The sequence below is a fragment of the Phalacrocorax carbo genome, chromosome 2 (genome assembly GCF_963921805.1).
Source record: "Phalacrocorax carbo chromosome 2, bPhaCar2.1, whole genome shotgun sequence".
Lineage (NCBI taxonomy): Eukaryota > Metazoa > Chordata > Aves > Suliformes > Phalacrocoracidae > Phalacrocorax > Phalacrocorax carbo.
The window spans coordinates 115,071,614-115,077,613 of record NC_087514.1 but is presented as its reverse complement, the minus strand read 5'-3'; positions in this window follow the sequence as shown (position 1 = coordinate 115,077,613).

The window sequence follows — 6,000 nt, the reverse complement described above, 5'->3', positions numbered from 1 at the left end:
AGGCTTCCCAGTCCCGTGATCATCTTGGTGGCCCTTCTCTGGACCCCTTCCAGCCTGTCCACATCCTTTTTGTACAGCGGGGACCAGAACTGCACACAGTACTCCAGGTGTGGCCTGACAAGCACTGAGTAGAGTGGGATAATGACTTCTTTATCTCTGCTGGTGATGCCCTTTCTGATGCAACCCAGCATCCTGTTGGCCTTCTTGGCCGCAGCAGCACACAGTTCGCTCCTGTTGAGCTTCCTGTCCACCAGGACCCCCAGGTCCCTTACCTGGGGCCTCATACGTGAATGGATGCATTGAGTTCCCTGGGATTGTTTATGTGTAAAGTTGTTAGTTTGAGTCTGTAAGTCTCCCGTCATGTGCAGTGACGTTTGCAAACCTGTAGGACTGGAACTTCAAAAACAATAAATTCTTCTGAAGAGTGATGGTTTCTCTTCTATGGGCTAGATAATATTCAGGAAGCATTTGGTCATTTCTGTTATAAATAATAAGCCTTATATGTAAAGCTATAAAGCAGAGGCTGAGAAAAGATTAGACCTTTCATAATCATTAGATTGGCAGTTCTTAAAAGTTTTTCCTCTTCCCGCTCACAAACGCACCTTCTCGGCCTTGCACACTCTCCCAACAATTGGTAAATTATTTATGTGGCTATTTTCAACCTATGCAGCATTGACACACAGGGCATATGGTAGTGGGGGAGAGCGAAATGCTGTAGGCAGTGCTGGGGGGATGCTGCCGGGAGGCAACGGCTGCACCAGAGTTCCAAGGAGGGAGGATCTGCCTTGCTAACTCCAAGCATTTTCATCACTGCACTCCCCCTACCCTATTCCCATATGGATATTTCTGCCACCGCCCCACTCCTAACTCCATCCTTCGTGTCTCAGATGCCACTCAAAGAAAGCAGCGGTGCTGGGCCATGCTGTGCCCAGAGTGTGGCAAAGAAGACTTGGAACTAGCAGTGCTGCTCTGCCCTGCCCTTGCCATTTCCTCACACTGTGTCCTGGGAGCTGGGAAGGCACTCAGAGACAAACAGCACTGTAGTCATTAGTGGAAGAGCAATTCTTTCTGTAATAAAAAGCTGGGTGTTCACTTACATATCTTAATTCTTTCCATGCGTGTCCTTTCTTGCCCTCACCCCCTAAATTTTGTTGAAAGAGAAAACCAGGAATTTGGCCTCATGTCAGGGATTTCTGGTTAGCTAGCAACCTCACTGGATGTGCAATAGTGCAGATCAAATGCTGGCTGTCCTGATAAATGGACAGTGCACACACAGAGATTAATTGCACTTCAAGTGAATATAAATCTGAGGTACCTGGAGCGTGTCATGCTTACTGCACAAGTGCTAGTTATCTAAGCGTGTGCGAGGAGATGCCTGTATCAGTGTTTCTGCCTGTGTTGTCCTGAGCTGAAATTAGAGATGCTGGCACAAACTTTACACTGGATACGATAAAACACTTTTAAAATACCTGACAGAGCTCTCGTAATGCAAATCAGCCACCTATCAGGTTTCAGAACAACTTTTCCTTTGAGCGTGAAAAATTCTGGCTACCACCAAGTCGCTTGTTTTCTTTCCTAAGTTTTTAATCCTGAACACAGTCAGAGAAAAATTTAGACTATAGGAAGGAGTGATCTTTCCAATGCCAATAAAGTTTACATTGCCATTGATCCAGATGAGTCCATCACTGCTTCCTGGAGGTGCAAGGGATGATACCCTTATAGGCAATGCCTCAGCTTAGCTTGTGTATTACAGAGAATGAAGCAGGCATCTTTTCAGACAGCACTTGGGCAGTTCTCAGATGGGGGAGAAGTTACTCCATTCCCCCTCTAAGCTGTGCCCTTCCCTTGCCAAATCCTTCTTGACACTGCCCCCAATACTGGGGCTTGGCAGTATCTTGAGATAGTTCCATGGACTGATTATATGCTATTGTAAAAAGAGCTAAGCAAAAAGGGTCACATTGGTTTTACCTTTGTTTCCTCTTAGTTTCATTAAATATTGCTCTGTTCTGAAATTATGAGAGATCCCTTAGGACTTACTCTTTCTACGGTTATGGGACCCAGAACTCTGGGGCACCACGTGCTGTGCCAGCATGTAATGCACAAATAAGCCCTGATTCTGCAGTTATGCACCTACCTCATTTCACACATGTCTGTAAAGCACAAGGAGCTGGTTACTCAGTCTACAGCTAGGCACGGTGGAGAATGGTCTCTGCCCCAGAGGGCTTATAACTCAAAAGGAAGTCAAAGAAGTAACAGAAAACAAAGAAACATTTAGAGTGAGGAACTATATTTCAGGTCTTAGTGTCACTTTATCATATATTACCCTAATAGCGTCTGTGTAGGAACTGACTGCAATTTCTTTCATGTGGGCAGACTGTGAGGTCCCTTAATGTTAATGGGGCGTCACATGAATAAAGAATGCCGTGGATGAAAGCAGAAGCTGGATCACAGCACTGATCTCCTCAGCAGCCTCTTGTGGTCAAAGGCTTTCTGAAAGTTAAAAAATCAATTATATTAATAGATTTTCTTTTATTCACTGCCCTGCAAAAGAGATCTTCTTTTGTAGCAATGCTGATTCGTCTCCTATTTTTCTTGATAGTGACTTAGAATTACTTGAAATTTAAAAAACCGAGGAATTTGCTAAATGGAAATTGTATTTTTTACAAAAACTAATGCTCCTCTTAAAAAAAATCATGATGGTACCTGGTTTTGCTAGATTTCCTATGGCCATTTGAGCAATTTGTTTTAAATTAAATATTTGAAATTGTGTTTCTTCAGCATTCCACAACAAAACAATTTCTATACATTTTAACAATGATTTTGATAATTCTCATAATGTTTAAAATGGATGAGAAATTACTGAAAAAAACAGGCCTAATCTGAACCCATGCTTAGGAAGAATTGCACACCAAAAAAAATTCCAAATAAAACTCCATGCTAAATCTGTAAGCAAAAAGCCATTCTATACCACCATAGTCCACATCTGAGATCAAATCAGAGATCTGATCTGAGACCGTATAACACAGCAGTCCAGCTGTTTTATACTGCAGTTTTACAGGATGAAGAAGGGTCCATTTAAGTTCTGTCCCAGAAAGCTACTGCTCACCTAAAACTTTTGTATCCCTGCAGCTGTTTAACCGGCATGTTTCATTTGATTTTCCTTGAAACAATAAGATACCATGACATTCTCTTACCTGTATGTCTCTTTTGAAGCATCCCACATGTAAGAGGGAGAATTTATGGATAACAGCTACTCCTCTTCAGTCTTGAAGTTATCATCAGGGCAAAATTATTTGTAGATGAATCACATTTTCATTTAACCATTTCAAGAAGTTATTCCTTATACATTCGTCACCAACTGGACATTGGTAAATGCTAGTAACTTTGCACCCAGTAATACATGTTTTCAGGATTTCTCAGTAAAACCATCTTCACGCCCCTGTTAGAAACCAGATATTTGGTCTTGCAGGATTTTATTCTAGAAGTTAAATGTTGACACTGCATAGTCCAGCTGAAGCCATTGGAGGTCCACTTCCATGTTGCAGCCCGTCTGCCAGTCACCTACTGCAGACTACTGGGGCCTTAGGCTGTCGTGTTCATTACAGGTGATTTGCAAGTGAGTGTGAGTAGTTCTTATTTCCCTCTCACCCTGTTCCATTTGAATTCTCTCGTGGCTAGAAAGGAGAAGGCTTATTAGCTTTCTTATCAGATGATATGCTTGTAAGGTCTCTCTCTCTCTCCAGCCCCTTAGTTCTTGAAACCTTCAGTACTGTAATACCCGAGACAGCTCTCTCTTGTGAATTTTGATGGGAATTGGCCACTGGGCTCAAAGGTTAGGGGGAGGATCAACTGGTGTGTATAGAAAACATCAGTTTTAGTGTATACGTCCTGACAAACAACTGAGAAGCCCATTATTATATTTAAATATATATGCATTTCAGCTTGTTGGCTTACAGAAATATCAGGACTGACAAATTGTGTACCTCTTGTTGAAAGACATGTAGTCAGTGTTGTGAATACGGCAACAAGAAGGCTTCCAGAGCCATTTTTGCTCATAGAAATCCATTATGGAAATTCCTACGGTACTGTTGAGAATTCGCAGAATTTCTAGTACAGAAGAGATGATATACAATTCCAGAGTGAGAAAACCCATGTGAACATGACCTTTCCCTTAGTTTTCTTCAGGAATAAACCTCTCTGGCTTCAAGTATACAACTGAAAGGAGCACAAACAGCACAAACCCACTGTTTCCTCCTTGTACATCAAGTTTTCCAGATCATTAAATGAAATGTAAAGTCTGTGATTTAGAACAGAAAATCCTGGCAGGTGCTGAAATATCCCTTTCCTTAAAGCCGTTTGTTCCGAAGAAGGAATGTGGGAATCCTTGTTGAAGGCAGAGATTTTAAAGTCTTGGAGAAAACTGATATTTCTGAGCATACAGATTCTCAAGTTCTTTCTGGTTGTCATCCCACATAAAGGTCAGTAATTTCACATGACCCCAGCTATTAGTATAAATAGCAGAAGAGGCTGAATTCACTAGTTACAACCCAGCTTATAACTGCTATGACTTTACTTGGTGTTAAAGCACCTAGGCTGAGCCCTGCTGGTTTGTGCAAAGGAATGAAAGAAAAAGGTATTCCAGAGATTTTAGACTGTGCAATCACTATCCTATCAGAAAATAAATGAATAGGAAAAAATCAAGAAACAGAGAAGATATTTTACTGGCAATAACTTGAGGTTTTGATCTATTCCAATTGGATAAATGGGTATCAGTATAGATTAATCATACAATATATCTTCTGTGCCTAACTTTGTTAAGAACCTAGAGATGCAAGATCTTACATGCTCTGAATTTTCCCTTGGATATTCTAATGGCTGTATAAGAAGCCTCAGCTTTCAAATCAGGTACCTGTTTTAGCTACCTCAAGAGTCAGAAGATGATCTCTGTCTTTCATAACATTTTAATGCATAAATTCCGTTATTTAAAAAAAAAGTTTTGGCATTCTTAAAGATGATTTGCCATAATTTTTCCTCTGAACTACAGAGATGTCACAGACAATACAGCTATGCAAAAGGATTACTGTGGCTTTGTCAAGGTGTGTCAAGTCAGACAAAAATAACGACATCACTTCTTGCATGTTAAAATATCAGACGGCCTCTTGGTGTGATACTTTATAACAATTCACAATGTCTATTCATAAAACATATTCATAAAATGTTTTCTGGAACATAAATTAATGTCAAACTGTTTTTACCAGGTTTTAAGTTTTAGTCCTTAACAAGATCGCTGCAGGTGTAATTCTGCCCCGAGGGCCTGTGCACAGTACAGGGATCTGCTCATAGAGCTGGCACCACATGCAGCTTCTGAAATGACACCACAGAAAAGACCTCATCTTTCTCAGGCTGTGACTCAGGAGATTTCTTGGTCATCCCAAGTCTGGAGTTTTTTAAAGTAGCTAATGGGTGTGTTATAGAAATATTATGTGCATGTAGGTGGTCAAATTGTCAAAGAATAAAATCGCAACCATCCTAAATGCAAAGTTTAAAACTTACGATTTGCCTTGGTTTTTGTTTACTAATTCTTGCAAGCGCTCAACTAGCTGACCCATTTTGGTGCAGCACCCTATGTACAAGTATTTGACTAGTGCTTGGAAATTCTATTCTTGGGAATTCCAAGTTGTGTGCCCCGGTAATGACAGCATGTTCAGAATTTCAAATGCAAATAGTTGTTATTATATAACAAGGAAGGGACCTGGGAAACCATACGAGTATGTCAAATACTACATTTGAAGGTGTTGTCAAGTACCAGTTGTCCACATCTACGACCTGATAAGCCATCTCAGGGGTAACAGGTGCTGTAGAAACACAGACGTCCCATACTCCATGTCAAACACAAAGTATGCGGAGGAATGGTTGTAGAGAAAAAGAATTAAAAGTCAATAAACATAAAAATTAACACTATTTACTCTGTTTTTGCAAAGTCTCACATTAGCTGTTGTC